General features: G+C 37.6%; 1 long non-coding RNA gene across 1 annotated transcript in view; it reads left to right on the plus strand.

Annotated features, from left to right (window-relative positions):
• The window catches only part of LOC148091804 (uncharacterized), a 246704-nt gene that overhangs the window by 118497 nt on the left and 107698 nt on the right, over positions 1 to 20509 (plus strand). The window contains exon 2 of the long non-coding RNA XR_015715404.1: positions 11897 to 11935. This is a non-coding gene — a long non-coding RNA (uncharacterized LOC148091804). The remainder of the gene's footprint in view (positions 1 to 11896; positions 11936 to 20509) is intronic.

Here is a 20509-nt window from a genome sequence, read left to right on the forward strand (position 1 = left end):
CCAGGTCTTCTCCAGGAAAAAAAAAATGGTGTTTCTAATGCTGTCACATTCTTGGAAAAGGAGAGCTTTTGTCTGACAACACTGACTTGATTACTGCCAGGTTGTACATTGTTGTGTCTATGGACTCTACCCAATGAGCCCAATGGGAATGAAGAACAGAGGGGAGGGATTCAGCTGCCTCTCCTACATTCAGACACATCCCCATTAGGGATGGGTGATACCTGGGCAAACGCTGCAGATGGTGGGCGAATGGCACCATCTTCTCAGTGAATCATAGCTCAGCTTCCATCGCCCGACTAATCTGAAGTGAATCCACTGGTGGGAGAAGTCCCTTACAGAGAGGTGTGGGCCCCCCACACACACAATGGGGAAGACACTGACATCTGTTATGAACCCACCAGGTTTATAGACATTATCTCAACACCCTCACAGCAGCACTGAGAAATAAGTAATACATGCTTTATTTGCAGGAATCTGAACTTGGAAAGATTATGCAATTTAGCAAGTTAAAAAAAAAAGGAAAAACCTGGTAAGGGTAAGAGGCAGCACTGGGATTCAAACCTTGTCCTAACACCCAAGCTCTTTCCAACATAGCACATTGCATGTGCAGAAAACGCCATGTCCTATAGACCACATCTCATCTTCCCCCTAGTGCTCAGGCCCACCCCAGTTCATGAGAATCCTCTCAGGGCATCGCCCAAGCCTGGGGCCACCGGGGAGGCGCATTCGCTGTTTCCATTTCCCGGCCTCGCAATCATTTTCACTTTCAACTGTGCATTTCGCTCATTTCAGCTTATTAAAAACAAGGCCTCTCTGCTTTTATAGGACGCTCTTTTTATTGTTGGGAGCAAAATGTCTTTAACAGCTCAAAGGCAGGCCGGTGCGAGGCTGGGAGCTGCGTCAGCGCGAGAGAGCCACCGCCGCGTCGGGAAGCGATGCAGTTGGGAGAAGCAGCAGCTATTTGCAGCCCTCCTTTCAGAAAGATCACTTTCCAAATGTGGCGTTGGGTGGAAATGAATGCAGTCATCATTTTCAGGGGTTTTGTTGGGCTGTGGCAGCTGGGGACTCTTCTTTTCTCATCCCTTACAACCCACAGACCCTCACACAAAGCAGGAGGTAAAAATGCCGTTGTCCTTAAAATAAAACCCGCCTGTGAGGCTACATATTGTAAGAATTTTTTATGGAAACAAACAAACAAAAAAGTTTTTTTTGTAAAGAAAAAGTGGTCGCAGAAGTTTAAGTAAAAACTCACCAGACATGGAAAAAAACAGGTACGTTTCCTTAATAAATATAAAGGAATAAAAATATTTTTATAGGTTCAATAGGCACTGCTCCCTTTAGTAAAATGTCCCATTTCCACGGTTTCAATTCTACCTTCCAAATGCCAGCTTCTCCAGGAAGCCTTCTCCCATCCTTGTGTAAGACTTTTTATTTTCTTTCCCTTAATCCTAATAAGTTTTTATCTGAGTACTTCTTCGTCTGGCTTCTCCTTCCCACTTGCACTCTGGTTAACTTGTGCACATATTTTGTCTTTTTTACCCATTCTGTAAGCTTCCTCAGGAAGAAATTCACACTTTCCTTGATTTATATATTCATTAATGTGAGTCGACAGTCTACTAGGTGCCAAGAACCATCTCTACACTAGAAATACAAATACTGATAAGCTGTATAATAAAAAGTTCCTTTCCTCAAGAGTCTCACATTCAAGTGTGGAAGAGACGCATGTAAACATGTATATAAATTGCCATTGCGGGTATGCAGGATGTATATTTAATTTATTTTATAACCTAAATATTTTACTACCTTGTTGAATGAATGAATTAATGTGGGTTCCACCCTTAAACATCACTAAAGGCCATGAAGAGAAACAAAGAAGAAAACTGAGGGTAAAATGAAAAACCAGCGATGATCTATGCGTCCTTGGGAGCACCGTGACTCTCAGTAGTCCAGACCAAGTATTCCTACTAGCCTTAGCCCTGCATTTTTTTTTAATCAGCTGTTTCCTCTCTGCACTGAATAATTTAACATTAAGGGCAATCTTTGGGAGGCAGCCAGGTGGAGTACCAAAAACATAGCCTTGGAATCAGAAGAAATAATATGCACAAAAAAGATAATATTAGGCAATCTGTGATAAGTGCTGACTGAGGATGAGGTTATTAAATGCTACAGGAAACAATAAATCTGACACTATTCAGGAGAAACTTTATGGGATAGGCATACTTACTAGAGAATGAGAAAAGGAAACCACATCTGGAGAAAAGCTCGAGCATGGGCCATGTAATCCAAAAGCAGAAAGACAGGCCATGGACATCTGCTTTTTCTTAGATTTCATGGTTGAAGACTGGATTCTTGACAGGTAATATTTTGATGCTAAATAGTAAAATGCCACCTACATTCCTTTATACACTTAAAATATTTTCTCCTGCTGGCTGTCTCCTACTTCTTGATATATTTTTTAAAATTTCTTAGATTCCATGATCCCAACAGTCTTTGTTCCCTTGTCATTTCCACAACCGATCAGTTTATCTTTGTAGAACATCCTACTCCAGCCTCCAAATGTCAGTATTCTCTATGGTTCAATTCTTGGCTTTGCATTTGAACTGTCAAGAAAATCATCACCTGAAATCATAGTATCACCCTTTAATTCAACATTCGATTCAGTTCTACCAAGACAGCTGTCTAGTCTCCATGAAAAATTGACCATTTCCTCCCTGAATTCCAGTTCCATTCTACCAAATCTTCAGTACATTTACTCATTGATGTACAACATTGACTCAGACGTAGCCATCTACCTGTCCATCTACCTGTTCCTTACATTCTTTATTCCATCAAGAGATTAATCATCATAAGAGCTACACCAGTAAAGTAAATTCAAGGACTTAAAAACCTTTCCCTACAAAACAGGTTCCCCCATCAAAGTCCTCACTTCCACCAATTGCATCACCATTCTCCCTGCCTGGGAGAATATACAGTATCAGGTATATTTCATTCCGCCCTCTTTCTAACTCCATGTCTAGTCACTGCAGTTGATTATTCTGAAAGTCTTTTTCTACAATGTCTCTGGCACTAGGAACAATCTAAAAAAATTATTTCACTGAGCAAAAGTAATCAGGCACAAAAAGGTATTTATTGCTATGCCATCTCTTCTCCCATTGCCCCCTGCTTCATGCAGCTCTTGTCACCTCATGTGTAGGCCTTTGCATAGGTTATACTTTTCTGTGTTTCTGGTTTCTTGCCACTCCTAACCAGTCACCACTTTTTAGCCTATTAACTTCTCTTAAAAAGGCATATTTAACAAACTAGGCCGTCTTACAATTACTCAATAACTTGATGCTGACCAATAGACACATAATGCAAATGACCAATTAAACTATATATAAATTTAAATTTTCTAGTAGCCACATTACAAAATATAAAAAGCGATAAAATTAATTTTAATAACATTGTTATGTCTAACCCAATATATCGAAAATTTTATAAATTTAATATGTAATGATTAATGATTAATATTAATGAGATATTTTACTTTTCAAAACTGCGTCTTTAAAATCACACATCTCAGTTCAGACTAGCCACAGCTGAATTGCTCAGAAGCCATACGTGGTTAGTGCTAGCATATTGGACAAGGCATCTCTACAGCATACCCTGTGCCTCCCATTTCAATTCTTGGCTCGCGTTCTTAGCCTTACATCCTTCACTTTTTCAACATAATTGGAAACATAATATCTCAAGGCTCTCCCAACTTAAGTTTTAACCTTCCTGGGTAGATTTCCCTAACTACCAGGAGACTAGGATTTCATCTCAAGAGAGGTGTTAGCTATACTATGCAGCTGGCGTGCCCTGCATGTTACTTTTTGTAAATAATGCATGAGGACCGCACCCTGGCCAGATTGTCACTCTCTTGAGGGGAGGTGCTTCTCTCTGTCTCTCACATCACTTAGCAGAGTGCCTTTCATAGAGAATACACAGTAAATATTTGTAGATGGAGTGATGATAGTGTGGAATTATTATGATAAATGTGTACATATAGACTTTATTAATCAATAATCATATTATTTATCAATTGCATGCAATACCACACTATACTATCACTAATTCCATTATAAGGTTAACTTTATAGATTGTAGTAAAGACTTATTCCCTTATTCATGTTTTAGAAGAGTATATGAAATATCAGAAATAGAATAACATACTTTAAATGGAAAATCAGGTGAAACTAGTGTAATTTTAGCTCTGTGGTTTATTTGTATATGAAGTGATACGAATATTGATGTCTGAAAAATAGTGAATATAATAATATTATGGAAGACATAATTCAGTGAGCTCTGACAAATATTGTCTGATTATCTTATCAGTATGGAGGAATTCTCAGAAACAAATTTAGAAGATTTAATAAAAGACTGTGCTGGAAAAGTGATTTGATAAGGGATCTCCAACATGAATTTGAGATGGGGAAGTTTTGTACAATTACTTAGTGGATATATTTAAAGCTGATAGCAAATCCTTTTTCAGGGAATGATAGATGCAATGGTGAATTATATGTTTATATGTAAAAGGAGTGCCTGATGAGATTTCCCACAAAGAATTACCCATTAAAGTAATGAGTCCTGGTGTAGAGGGTAAAGAGCTGAATATGGTTTATAGTTCCTTCACTATGGGGGATTTGCTTATGTCACTATCATGTTATATAAGGTAGGACCCTTGAGCAGGCCAAATGGTGGTTAGTTTAACATATTATAAAAGTATAGGGTAGGTATTAAAAAAGCAGATCTTACATAAAATTTTAAAATGAGTGAAATCTGCACCTAGAGGCACTCAAACTCCGCTATCACTAAACACCTTATGCTCCCTTCAGGCCTATTCATTCTCTATTTACAACCCACATCACCTTCATGAAATGTGATAGGACTTTTCAGATGTATTCTGAATTTAATGAGAGCTTTTGAAGCTTGAAGATTTCAAGATATAAATATACAGTACAATGACTGGTGCTAAGGAAACTAATTTGGTTGAAAGCCACACATCAACTCTTAAAATTATACTACAATCTTCCTGCCAAAATGACTGATGATAAAGTCCAAAACTTATAATATTTACAAGAGTATTGTAGAAAAAAAATTATTCTTAAACTCAATTAATATTCTTTGAATACCTGGACAAATTGCAAACAAAATTAGAGTATTGATATAGCGTGCATATGCATTTGTAAGGATTTGATTTCCCTGTAACATCTGTTGTCAAACGGATGAAACCTAACTTGCAAATGCATTATATATAAAAATATCTTATCATTAAGGGTATTATTAATTTAAATGCAGGCACAGAGTGTCAAGAGGGGAAGCGAATTCTATACTGGTTGACAGTTACATTTGGTGAGTTTCACTGGAAAATTGGACGGTGAGGGTAGTGAATAGGCTGGACAAGATGCATGATGTATGCCAAAGGCTGTGTAGGAAAGCTGAGGCATAACCTTTTTTTCAATAGTGATTGGAAAAACACCAAACATAGCAGGCACCAAAGCCAACGATGGAGAGTGGAGTATTCAGTCAAAGAGAAAAGGCAAAATTGGGGGGGAGGGAAATTATGTACAAGCAGATGTAGCTCAAACAGACAAAACGAGTTCAGGAGGCAAGGCTCTGAAGGGGATTCCTTCCTAGAATGTCAGTTGGGCTTGTTTTTTTCAGGGGCAGGGGGCACTAAACTATGTGTGAGGACAGAGTCTGGCTTGAAGAAAAGAAAATTGGGGCGTAGGGTGGGTAGAAAAATGAAAAACAATTCTAAAGATGTCTATTAATTATAGCTCTTATTAAAATACAGCAGTTTGAATTTCAGAAATCTAAATAAACCTGTTGAGCCTTGTAAATGCTTTTACAGCACTAAAATCAATGCAGAAAACTGGCAAATGCCTTAAGACAGGGCATAGAAACAAACAAGCAAAAAATATTTAAGAGCAGTACTCAACTCGGAGCTTCAGAGGTGAAAAACCAGCACCACTGCAGGCAGTAACGAAACATAGAGTAAAACAGAGCAGAGCGAACCGGAGCCCAGACTCAGAGCCTGGCTCGCTTAATAACATTTAGGAAGAAAGGACACTTCTCTAAACTGCTGAATTGGTAATCAACTTGATCTTTATTGTCTTTATCGTCACTATAATCATGATAGCTCCCTGTTACCATCCCAGGGTCAACTCCCTCCGTGACAGCAAAGCCGCACATAGCCTGTGACCTGGCGCCCACCGCCTCGCCCACCCTCTCATACCGGGCTCTGGCTCACGTTGCTCTGTCCACATGGGCGCTTCTGTGCTCTTCACACAGTAAAGTCTGTTCCTACATCGGAGCCTTTGCGCATATATGCCCCTTCTAGGTCTTTACCGCCTCCCGACAGGCTATCCTTCCTTTAGTTCAGGTTGCAACTCAGATTATCACCTCTCAACAAGATCTTCTTGACCTCCCTCATTCAGTGTTACCCAACACCGCCCCTACAGGACCACACTTTGTTTGGCTTTGTTTTCTTCATGGCATTTAGTTCTATTTGACAGTATCCATCTACTTGGCTGTCTATCTATCTACTTTTGTTTTTTATTAACTATTACCCATTATCCTATAGTCTGCACCAGAGCAGGAACCTATTTTCCTTCAAACTGTAATTCCTAGTGTCTAGAATTCATGGTAGATGCTCAAAAATATGTGTTGAATAAATGAATGAATGAGTTGAGTATTAAGTGCTAAAATTCATTGTACTTTTCAAAACTCACAACAGCTCTGAAAGACAAGTATTATTTTCTTTTTTATATCTGTTTTACTAAAAAGGAAGCTGACATTTTTCAGAGATTAGTTGACTTGCCAAGATCATGTTTGCAAATACATATGTCTACAAAGCTCTTTATAAAATATATATATATTTCAGAGAGTGGAAGGGAGGAGAGAGAGATAGAAACATCAATGATGAGAGTCACTGATCGGCTGCCTCCTGCACGGTCCCTGTTGGGGATGGAGCCCTCAACCCGGGCATGTGCCCTGACCAGGAATAGAATCAAGATCTCCTGGATCCTAGGTCGATGCTTAACCACTGAGCCATGCCAGCTAGGCTACAAAGCTCATTTTTTATTCCTCTACAATATCTTCCTTACTGATAGGTAAGAGTCACATGAGATAGTGAAGAGATTATAAAGCATATATTAATTAATGTACTTTATTTCAGTACTTATTATTCATACGGCACACTTATTTGCTAACCACTCATGAAAATCAGCTAGTTTACACTCTTTGAAGCTACATGAGTTCCTAATTTTTTTTAGTTTTTATTATGGACTAATTGTAACTAAGTCAGAGTCTAGAGAAGTATACATCTGCTTATGAATTCCCCTTATATTACATTTGTGATTTGCTGCTGACCTCAAAGAAGTCAGGTTCTATGTAATGATGCCAACACCAGGGCAAAGCATTAGGGCCCTGACTTACACAGGAAGACCTTACACAGGCACAAAACCTGTTGTATTGCAGGGTGATTCTTGTCTTAACTTTGGCTACACCAGTAAGCCCTCTGATATAGGGTAATGTGTCAATAAAATTTAGTTACACCAGTTCATTCTTTGGGGTAATAAAGGAAAATCATGTTCACACAATTTTAAGGGAAAGAGAAAGTAAAAACATAACAGATATAATAGTGATTAAAAATATATTGATGTAAATAACCCCAAAATTTTTCTGAGGGTCTAAATAACAATAAACTGAACGCAACATTGATTCAAATTTGAATGAAAATGGAGTAATAAAAAAAGAAGCATAAAACTGAACTTAGATTCAATCATCTACTTGTAATCATTTTTGCATCTCAGTAAACAAAGAAAGCTTCTCTTTCTCTTGAGTTTTAGGATGAATGTTGGCATATGTTAATCCTAGAAATGTTAAAGTCATCACTGGTCTTCCTAATCAAATCTTTATTTTTATAGTTGATATCCTTAGTATATAAGAAGTTATTAGAAGTGATTATACCAAAGACATGCTCTAATAGATAACCGTGCAAAATAGGTGACCATTTCAGAAACTAACAAATACAAGTAAAAAAAAGCATGAAAACTCTTCAGCATAACTGGTAGCCAATGAAACATATGTTAAAACAATAAAAGATACAACAGATAAAAATATAAAAACTGAAAAATGATCATATCTACTATTAGCTGCTTTGTGATGAGTTACTTTCATGTAAAGCTGGTAGGAGGGTTGACTGTTAAAACCTTTTGGACTGCAATTTGGCAATAGGTATTATAATTTTTGTAATTTGATATGCAGGCTTGACTGAATCCAGCAATTCATCCTAAGGAAATAATCATGATTCATGTAAATATATAGCCTTAAGAATGTTTATCACAGGTCTGCTTATACAGGAAAAAAGAACTGACAACTGCCTTTCCGATGGGTCCAACAAATGATGTTTCATCCATAAAATTTAAATTTAAAATAACTATGCAGTACCTAAAAATGTTGTAAAAAACAACTCACATTATTTAAAAATATTCATGAGGTAGTAAGTAAGAACTAGGAGCAACATGCTATCACTGAACTTATAAAATGTATCAGTGCATAGAAAAGAGACTATGTGACTACATAGCAAAAAGGCAGTAGCAGTTATCTCTTGGTGATGGGATTATGGATGACATTTTTTTTAGTATATTTTGAAAATTTTCAACTTTGAATATCGAGGTGTTTGCCAGGGGTGGGGGTGGACAGAGGTAGAGGAGTGTATAGTGGGATAAATGGTGATGGAAGGAGACTTGACGTGGGCGGTGGAACACACAATACAGTGTACAGATAACGTGTTGCAGAATTGTGCTCCTGAAACCTGTGTAATTTTGTTACCCAGTGTCACCCCGATCAAGTCAATAAAAAGGAAAAAAACAGTGACTATTGAATTATTTTTATAAAAAGGAAAATATGAATATTTTTACAAAAATAAAAAATAAAATAAGCAGTTACAAAATTAAAATTAACGATTTAATCTTGATCACAGGTAGATAATAAATAAATGAGCAATATCACAGAGAGCAGAGAAAAGAAAAAAGTAAATTAGAAAGTTAGAAAAGCAACTAAATATAAAGATAGGAACGGGAGAGATGAAATAACCATATTCAGAATTGTGTTTCAGTCCAAGCAACGCACAATAAGCAGGTACTAGACCCTTCATTTTAATTATATGCACGAAAATTCACAGTCAGCAAAGTGTACAAAGCTTTAAAAATTCCATATTTCTTTCATTTATTTTCTTTCATCAGCATCTGAAGAGTTGGCGTTATTTCTTTCTAGGCCTTATTAATGACTTGGAAAATTGTCAATGAAATGAAATTCAGTACACAAATTAAAATCACTATCAGTTGCCACCATTAGATATGACGTCTCATTATTATTGTTGTAGTGCAGTCCCGAGTACTCTGCCCTCTACAAAGCATGTTTTGTGTATTTTATACCATTTATTCTCACTCAAATCGTTGGAAGTTGTATCATTTTCATTTTGCAGATGAAGAAACATAAGTCTAGCAAGGTTTCATAACTCCCCAGCACCTCGGGTAGGCTCAAAGCAAATGCAAACTAACAAAACTAACTCTACCCTGCGTTATTCTCAACCTAAGCTTTACTTGAAAGAACACCATTCATACCAGCCATGAAATTTCTGTTCTCGTCTCCTCCTATAGTAGTAAATTACAGCTTCAAAGTTGTTTGCTCTGCTTCTATTGTCGGTCACTAGGAGTATGTAAGAGCTGCTGATCGCAGAGCCTCACAGCACTGACTCTCCAGCTCCCTTCAGCAAATCCTATCACAGATGTTCCCACAGTCTTCACTTCTAATTGGATTTAAAAAGTATCAATGAAGCAAGACATATATCAAGATTATTTAAGAGGTGTACATTAGGTGCGATGATTATGAGATTATTAACACCTATTAAATAAGTAATTAAACATTTAAGAGCTTTTGAGGATTATTTCAAAGTTGGACTGGAAACAGATTAGGTTAATTTACTAAAATATTATATTTTTATTTTCTATCTATATTGTAGAATTTTGAACATAAGTTTTAGAAAGCAGCCTCTAAGGAGCATAGGGAATATTGGCTTCCTGCTCATAGAACTTTTGTTCACCCTCACTCAGGTTATCTGGGGGAGGGCGGAGGGATGTAGTTATCTAGGGAGATAAGCCGTCTGGCAGCCTGACTCTGGGTCCCTGTTTGGACCCCCCTGCAGTGACATTTGCCTCACTTGGTGAAGGCCACCCACTTCACACATGCTGATAATACCCAAAAGTCTTTTTGTAGCTCAAACTCTTCCTCTCAGTTTTAGAAGCCTTTACCAACTTAGCATATGCATTGGGTGCTCTCACAGGCATCTCACGTCTCACAAATGTGTCCAAAGCGCACCTCTCCCTCTTCCCCTTGAAGTTAATGTCTCCACTCTTCACTGTGTCAGGAAACGGCAGCGCTGCACAGCCACTTGCTCAAACCGAGAACCTGGCCATGAGCCCGGCTCCTCGCTGCGCCCCCTTTGTGAGCAGGGCCTCCACAGGCTTCTCTTTGCACCTCCTGTCAGGAACCAACCGGCGTCCTTTCCTCCCCTGCCCATGTGGCAGCCCGCGCCTCCCTGCAGAATCTCCGCTTCCAACCACCTTCTCCCCAGCCTGGGCATCACACAGCATCCAGATAATTTTTTAAAACAAAAATTGCAACAGTAACAACCTCCATTGACTTTCCAATGGGTAAACCATGCATTTTATATCCTGCAATAAATATATGTTTCACAAGCTTTCACTTCTTTTTTAGAACTTTATTAAGGTATAGTTACATATTCTGTGCATGTTAATGCATACGATTCGATGGGTTGTGACATATGTAAATACATGTAAAGCCAACACCACAATCAAAATAACAAACATATCCATCAACTCCAAAACTTGATTATGGCCTTTTTCATATCTCCCTCCTCCCTTCCCCACCCACATCTACAGATAACCACAGATCTGCTTTATGTCTCTTAAAATCAGTTGTCATTTTCTAGAAATTTACAGAAATGTATTAATACTTCCCTTTCCTTCAACTACTCACAGAGAATTTAAATTGATTTCTTTAGTTTCATTCTTACAAAAAGAAAAAAAAACACAGAAAAAACAGGAGAGCAAGTTTAATGCAAATCATTGGTAAAATACCAGCATGATTGTCCAGTTCTTGGAATGTCTTGTGAAACTTCTGAAACACTACAACATTTTCATGGACTTGTATCTTTTTTGACTTTAATAAAAATTTATTAATAATAAACTTCTATTTTTAAATTAAAATCTTAATAAGCCTTTACCTCCATCCAATTTTGAGATCCAGATTTGTCTCTCTATTTTTTAATATTTCCATCTTGGTTTGGGAGATTATGTTTTGCTAGAGACCCAGTGATGTTAGTTAAATCAACTGAATGGGCTTTGTGTGTGTTACCAAAGAACTAAACCTTAATAGTGTAAGGAATTCCTTACAATGTAGGGAATATATCATATTGTAAGAATTGTTCAAAGACTTTTCCAACAGAATTTTTTAAATTTAATTTTTATGATTATATATTATTTATTTCAGATTATAAATACTTTTGATTATGAAGTATATTGAATTAATATTCTAAACTGTCATTTTTCTTCCCAGAATAATTATAGCATGTTTTTCTTCTTTTGATTTTAAAGAAACATTTTAAGTTGCTTTTTACAACAATCATTATGAAAGGAAATGCCAAAATACAATTAATTTCACTTCTCTTTGGAATTTGACATTTTCCACTAGCTGAGTAATATAAACATGCATCACTAAAAGAGCAATATTTTAATAGCATCATTTTCACTACTTTTTAACTATTGTCACATTTCTTCTTTGTTTAGGGAGACGTGTGGTGAACAACTGTGGGATCTAAAGAACAGGTAAGATTTTAAAGCATGCTTGGGTTTTTGTTGCTTAATCTTTCATATTTTCTTTGTTTTATTACTTAATAGTATTTCTTTACTACTATAAGGTGTAGCCTCTGAGAAAATTGTTAACAATTTTATCGTGGAGCATGAAGAATAAAAGAGAACTTGTAACACTTTCAGATTATTCAGAAGCTTTAAAAACCTACGTGAATTTTCTATACATGGTAGATAAACATAAAGACACTACCGATGGAGTAAAATTTCAAGCTCAAAGACATGGGCATGTTTTTATGGTCGAGTGTGATTTTGAATCCATAGAGTAGATTTTTACAAGGTAATTTTTTATGAAGCATGTATTGCTATAGTTGTCTTGTTCTTACCTCAGTAGCATAGGTGAGTGAGAGGTTGATTTGATCCCCCAAACCTGCCCCATGTGGAACCGTGCCAGACCCTGAGAGTCTGGGCGATGCCAGATCCACCCCCAGCGCTGGAATGGGATGGGTTGGGACGATGGAGGGGGGCCCTCAGTTAATGGGGTAAGAAAGAGAACAGGTAGAATAATGGTCACAAGGAAAGCAAACGAGTAACAGTAGAATTGAAAATAATACAGAGGAAGAAAGCAGATCGCCATAAGAATAAAGAGCGTAAACAGATATATATGCTTCATTACCAACATTTGCAAGAAAGGAAATACAGGTAAAACAAATTAAGAATAGAGAAGGAAAAGAGTGAGTGGTAGAGGGCAGATGGCGAAAGTCTATTTTCAATTTCGCTACTTCACTTATTTGCCAGTTTAGTTGGTTAAAACTAGGACTTGAATGGTTTAAAAAAATAGAAGCATTGCGTGTGTTTACCTGTTTCATTGAAAAAGGAAAAAAAATCATGTCCTTGTATAATTATCTGATGTTCTGAGAATCTTGCTTTATGCCAGGGTAGGCCAGGCTTAGATGAAGAAAGGGCGTCTTGGTTTGCTTCAAGTTTCTTTACAAGTGTTCTAAGCCTTCTCTACGCTTGAAATCACTTGACTTCTAAAAAAGGAGAAAGCATGCATTTAGAGGTGGAATAAATCATTAAAATGCGCTTCTAATCTAGTTCATATAAAGCCTATGTTAATTCAAATTTACAGTCAGAACAGTTGAATTACTCGTGCATTCAGGGACACAAAGCCCTCGATTTATCCTGTAGTTATTCTGTAATTGCTATTTGCAGGCAAAGGAAAGGTTAATAACGGTGCTAATGTCAATGCAATGTACAGATTTACCAAGGAACCTTGGAGAACTGATAGTTTTTCTATCCCAAAGCATAAATGATAAAGATTCATTCAGCAAGGTAACTTTCCTTTTATTGGCATAAAGATACAAATATGTAAAAATTTATTTTTAGCAGAACTTGAGAACTGTGGCTTTAGGTTTATGGTTGTTGCTGTTTATTGTCTTTCTGGTGGCTATTATCAGTTAATCAGTCATCACCACAATAAAAGGTCTCTTTCCTCTCAACAATTGACATATCTTGGGGAAAAGATTTTGGTTATTTATGGTTCATCATTCAAAAAGCTATCACTAATAGTCCACCATCTATTATTTTTCATAAGTATAGAGCAGAGTTCAATGGTGGGAGAGTAGAGAGTGTCCCTTCACTCTGACTCCAAAATACTGGGTGAAATCCCCACATCACCCTTGAGATCCACCTAATCACCCTGGACCTCCATGGTTTCATTTTCAAGGGAGGAGAATACAGCCTAAGCACAGGATTGCTGTGGCATTTGAACAAGCTATCAATCTGAAAGTATTTGGAACTTGCACTAGTGAATGGCATAACTGGTGAGACTGGGGATCTAGCTCCCTAGAGGTTTCCATCTGAAATCCCAGGAGCCACACAAATGAATCTGCAAGGATTGCTGCTGGTGTTTGTACTTGTATCTCAACTTCATCATTCAAAAATTATTTTGGGGATGAGTCAACTTACCATTTTAAAAGCTTTTGTCATCACCTTCACGGCCCTATATCTGGAGTGCAAGAAAAGTTGTTCAGCATCATGAAAATCTCTGCCTGCCTTCTGGTGCCTCACATCCCTCTAATGGAATAAGGCTAGGGCCCTCTCCTCTATTTTAGTAGCACTAAGCTGGGTGGTGTTACATACATTTTCTTATATAATTTTCAAATCAATATTGTAAAGACTATCTAATTGCCCCTATTTCCAGATGATTCTCAGAAAGGACGAGTAACATGACTGAGATCACCTAGATAGAAAAGGAAAGGAGCTGGAATTGGGACCCAGAACTCTTTCCACAGCTCACGTGCATTACAAAATGTCCTGCTACCTTCCTTAGTGAAATACAATATTTTAATACAAATGTTTATAGAAATATTGTCACAGTGACTTTATCCACATTGGTGTAGACAAAATCTTTGATGGAAAAGAGGAGGGGGGCAAAAGTGATTGCTAGTTGCCAAGGTGGGCGAGGACTGCTGAAAGGGTGAGTAGTAAGACTCGCACTAACTCACTGTTGTGCCTTGGACAAGCTCTGTGGGAAAGTATTGGAAAGTACTCAAAGAAAAAAAATCTACAACTCTTTCCTACTTGGCCAGTTGACAGCAGAGTCAGCCTCAAGTCCTCTTGCATGTGCCTTTAAGATCTAATTCATCTGCATTTCTATGATAATTTAGTAGACAAGTCCCTCGTTCTATATTCCTCTCTACTTATTGTAATTTTCCTCCTTAACAAAAAACCAAAGATCCTCTTTTCTCTATGTTCCTATTTTTCTACGGCTGCTGTGAAAGCTGAGGTTCGTCTGAGTTGGTGTAAGGATACTTGCTGAAGTCAGGAAAGGGGATAATTATTATATCCAAGTGCACATTGAACATTCCCTCTGAGATACCAGCCTCTTGGTCTATAAGGAAAAAACAGACTGTTAGAAAAAATTAAAATGAGGTTCCTACATGATTGGTTAATTTTTAATTTAAAAAATAATTATGTTTCTAATTAACTTCATTAAAATAAACCTGTTTTTCTAGACAATTTATCCTAAATAGACTATTAACACAACCAAAAAATAATTTTCTTTCAGCTCCTTCACACACATACTCATACACGTACATACAAACACACACATATACATACAGACTATAACAATATCTCTTTCCCTTTCGATAAAGTATTATATCTTCCATATGTTTTTTAGAATAAGTAAATGTTTGAAAAGTGATTTTGGAGAAAAGTTGAAATGATTGAGCCTTAAATGTGTTATGACCTCTCTAAATGTTAAGTAGTCTATGCCTATCTAAACACTGTGTTTTAAGTAGTCGTCATCTCGCTTCATAAACAGGAGGCTGGCAGTGTTTAGAAATACACGTTCATTGTGCTGATACCAGGATATAGATTTCTCTTTCCTCAGATTGTCTCCACTCTAAACATACTGCTTGATAAAGATGACAGAGAAGTTAACTTGATTGCTAGGCAGCGGTATTGTTATCACCATAGATAAACACGCTTATTTCCTCGGGAGTATTCCTGGGAAGGCATTTCTGGAAGAGCATAATGCTTTCTTTTGAGTTTATTATGATCTTACTCATTCTAAGTAATCATGTAGGTATACTTTATACTTTTGAAACACTGGATTTAAAGCATAGAAAAGTTCAGAGGGAAAAGGTGAGCCACTGGATGGTATTTTTCAGGGCATGATTAGAAACAGGGATGTTATTATTGAGAAACATTTGGGGTCTTGCAGAAAAGAAGGAATCTAAATTGTGCAACATAAGCACATTTGCATAGATTGTGAGAGCTTAGTGTTATCTTGGGATCATGGGGAAGTTTTATTTACAATATCAGCTTCACTCATGAAACCCAAATAAATGCTTCCAGAAAGAAATGAGGTAATAGCAATGGACCAAACAGTTGTTTATTTTTCATGGCTACCTCTGTGTTTCCAAAGAGAATTATTGTTCCCCTGTGAGTCTTACAGAGAGCTTACAACTTACTTGCTATAAAAAAAGTTCATTATCTACAACTACTTATTATGAGGATCAGAAGGCACCAACAAGGCAAAAGTGCAGCAGCCAAGAAGAGTTAAAGAGTTAGGAAACACTGAGTGCAATCTCACAGTGAGGCTGGTTAAACTACAAGATGTACCTAACAAGGATTCGTGTTACCTAGGAAACCTGGCTTCTCCATTGACACATTCAGACCACTGGAGTACCTATCATGCCCTTTTGTGAAGGAAAGGAAGAGTTCAATCAATAGGACCCCAGTAATGACCTAATGCTGGCAACAGTCCCTTCACCACCACTAAGAAAAAGCATAGTAGACACCTCCCGGTGCCTGTTACACCAGAGTAGTCCCTGATTTGGGTGTCAGTTTTGGGTATCTGGCTCAGGGTAGAGTTGGTCCTATCTACAGTGGCCATGTATTTCTAACAGTGCAATAGTGTTAATACTTGGATTTTCTAAACTCTTAGAACTTCATACTTACATTTGTAAAAAAATTAGTATTCAAGTGGGCTAGTACAGGATGAGTTAACTGGTTCCAATGCTGCCTACAGTGTAGCAGGGTAAAGAAAAAAGAAGGCTTGTTGCTTGTGCCCTTTAGGGCAGGGGAAAAAATTATTCATTAAACATGGGCTGTTACCAAACATAGAAGTGAGTAAGGGTCCCTCCATATTTGAAGACTATTATTATCAGCCTGTCTTGTGAGTGATCACTTCTTTGCTATCATCAATGATCAATGACAGAACACAACAATGATGGTACAGCACTGTGGGTTATCTGTGCCGCACATATTGTCCCCATCACCTTGAGAGTCGTTTCCAAGATTAATTCAAGTGTCAGTGGCCCCATATATTAATTATTGCTGCAGAAGCTTTTCACAATGCATCAGAATTTAGCTGCTCTTTTGTTACTTTTATGTGAAGTCTCTAAAGCCTCAGAAATTGAAAACAAACAGAACTGGCCGAGTTTTCAAATATCATTGCATTGTGTTTTTTAAATTAGTATCAGCACTATCTGAATTACTCCTTTTTAAAAGATTAATAGAAGTTATATTTAAACAATAATATGTATAGTTATGGAAATGTTTGATCCTATTTTCCTTTCTGGATAAGATTTTCTTTCCTAAGTCCATCAATTTTGAAAACTCAATACCAGAAGAAGAGGGGCTCAATTCCAATCACAGCTTCTACGAGTGAGGTCTGGAGAGTGGGTCTGACATTGGGATAGACATTTGCTGATCTCGCTTAGGTCCAAAGAGTCAAGGCAGGATCTTTGATGAGCCCTCAGTGGTTGGGGTCAATGCACCGAAGCAGGTAAACAAGGATCTTATGGCCAACCGCTCGCTTGCGCCTTCCAGGTTTCCCGAGATGTGCTGTATTTAACTGGGTCTAGGGTAGAGGGTTAGGTGACCAGGTGCCACCGCTTGTACTTGAGGATCATCTTGGGAACCTGGTGCACAACTGCGTCTCTTCATCCCATGCTTTATCTTCCATCCTTTCTGCTTCTGTTAGTGTGATTTGTTGGGTTTGTTTCATTCAAGAAATTCAGACAGAAAACTTTACTGAAAACGTCATCTAAGATAGTGACCAACTCTCTGATAGAGATTTTATATAGTAGATGTTTGGCAATGTAGGATAGCAGACAGGGAATGCAAAGACAAGTCGCATTGCTCATTCAACAGCACGTACACTAAAATTAGAACCACACAGAGAAGGTGAGCATAGCAAAAGCAAGTCACAGATTTTCTTTTAGCACTGTTGAGTTTTGTAAAATTTTGTGAAGTTTTACTCTTCTATCTGATGATACAGGATGCAATGGCAAAGATAAAAACACTCATATGGCAGGCAGATAGTGGTGATTTCTTATCCTGGATACAGAATGACAAAAATGCATACATACGACATCAAACTTTGATTGATGGAGCTTAGCAAAAATTTCAATACTAGGGTGTAAATCTGCTTTGTTCTAATACCAGCTTAAAGTAAAATAGTCATTTGACGTTGTAAATAGTTTACCCATATCTGTGTGTGAAAGGACATCATCTTACCTTGTTTGCTGTTTTTAGCCACACATATTAGAAATCAGCTAACATAACTTCCTTGAGTGCATGGGTTTATCTCTTTTGTAGTCATATCAAATACTGTGAATAATACGTGACCCATGGTACTCACTCAGTATGTACTGGGCAAGTGTATCAGTTTTCTGTGCTGTGTAACAAATTACACAAACTCAGTGGCTGAAACAACAAAAATGTATTACCTCACAGTCTCTATGGGTAGCTATAGGCATGGCTTAACTGGATCTTCAGCAAAGATGTAATCGGTATGTCAGCCAGGGCTCAGTTCTCATCTGGAGGCTCAACGGGTGATGGACCCAGTTCCAAGTTCACTAAGGTTGTTGGTAGAATTCATTATCTCATGACCATTGAGAGCAAGGGCTCCAGCTTCTTACTGCATTTTGGCTCTTACTGCATTTCTCTCTGTTCCTAGAGGCTGCCTGAAGTTCATTGCCTCATGGTCCTCTCCATAAACCCTCTTACAACATAGCACCTTACTTTTTTAAAGCCAGCAAGGAAGAAATAAGCCTTTAGCACTAATCTGATAGCAAGATAGAGTCTTATGTAATATCGCATAACCAGGGGAGTGAAATCCTATCACCTTTGCCAAATGCTATGGGTTAGAATCACTTCATAGGTCCTGTCCAAACTCAAGGGGACATGATTATACACGAACATAGGCACCAGGAGCAGGGGACCCTGGGAACCACCTAACATCTGTCTGCCAAACAGGTATCATCATATAATAAAATTATCAGGGACAATCCTGAAATCCCAACTTTGAACAAGAATTTAAAATCTCATTAGAGAAAAAAACATGTTAGTTTTGGTCTTACTAAAGAAACTGTAAAATAGCTGTAGAGTTATCACTAGACTAGATCTGTGAAAGCACCATATTTATAGCATTTCCATTACGAGAGGCTGAATCTCAGGGTATAGGAATGTATTCTCAGTTCCTATGAGAAAGACTAGCATGTGAACCTCTTTCCTTGCTGAGAGCACGAGAGTTTCAGGACTTTGAATAACAGTTGTTCTTCATGCACACTGCATTTGCCTACTATTGTTTGGCCTGTAACAACCACAGAGGTGATTATATACTATGTAATTACATGCTGCAGTTAATACCATTTTACCATCTATTAATGCATAGGTCTGTTTTCTCACATCAGCACTTAATTCTATAATATTTAAACCAAAAGCTCCAGGCTTACAAGTCTTCCAGGATGTGAAAACAATAGGCAAATTATAAGTTATTCCCCAAAGGAACAGTGTATTGAGACATGTGAGATCATGTAACATTGGAACAGCCACATCTAGTGATCCCTGAAAAACTCCCCACCTTCATGTCTTCCTGAAACTCAAAAACAGGTACTATTTCTGAATGCCCCTGCAGACCCTAATCACCACTTTCTACTTAAGAGAAGCAATCTCTAAGGTAACCGGGATACACACTTTATAGCAATTCATAACTAGGGCAACATGAATTATGAACATACTACCTGTCAACCTTAATTCAAGGAAGATTTTTTTCCACACCAAAATAATCAACAAAAACCACTGAAATGTTTTTTTTATATTGTCTTCTTGGGGAACACCCTTTCTGTCTGTCATATAATGAATGCATGACATTTTCAGCCGACCACTAACCCTCCTCACATGTAACAGTGATCAAGTGACAATCCAATGTATGTGTGTCAATCAGGACCATGTCAGAAACTGACAGAACTCTTAACAAGGGTTGAAGAGTTTAATAAAGTGACTGTTCACATAGGGATGGACAGGGTTAAAAGACTAAAAGACTGAAGCATTCTGAGGAAACTAAAGTTGGGAGCTACTTCCATGCATAGGCTTGGGTTATCAGAACCCAACAAGAACCTGATCCTAAGTAAAGAAAAGCAGAGAAGGAGGGAAATAAATACCATAATTCCTCATTTCTTTTACCTTCTAAGGCTCTGCTAGTGCCTCACATAGCCTCAACCAATAAGAAGTTACAAGTCATGAGAGCCAAGTTGATGACTTCCATAAATGTTGAGCTCACAAGGCACAGAGCAAGTGGGAGCAGATTAAAGACTAAATCCTGAGGAATACACAAGGATTATCCTATGGCATGTCAGTGTGCATCAGAACTCAAAGATAGGTGTGGACAGTTTTGCTCTATTTTTATTAAAATTCTGACTTTGTCCATGATCTGATTTCTATCTGTTTCTTTCTTTTATGCCTGGGGTATATTGGTCTAAGTTATATTGAATCAGTTACTTTCTACCATCGCTGTAGGAACTACATCAATCATATATTTCATTTATTCATATTTCGACCTCTTTTCAGAAGTCATGGCTCTTTTAAAAGGGATTGTGAAAATCTTGAATGTTTTTCTAAACATTGATAACTGGAGTTTTCCCCGAGGCAATTCCTAACAGCTTTCATCTTCCTAATGGCTGGTTGATTTCAGGACACATCTGTAACTCCAAATCTTCTTAGACGAAGGCCCAAGGGATATAAGGAGCAAAAATTACCCCCAAGATCCCTCCACACTGGCCCCACTTAAAC

This window comes from Miniopterus natalensis, chromosome 12, assembly GCF_054644295.1.
Source record: "Miniopterus natalensis isolate mMinNat1 chromosome 12, mMinNat1.hap1, whole genome shotgun sequence".
Taxonomy (NCBI): Eukaryota; Metazoa; Chordata; class Mammalia; order Chiroptera; family Miniopteridae; genus Miniopterus; species Miniopterus natalensis.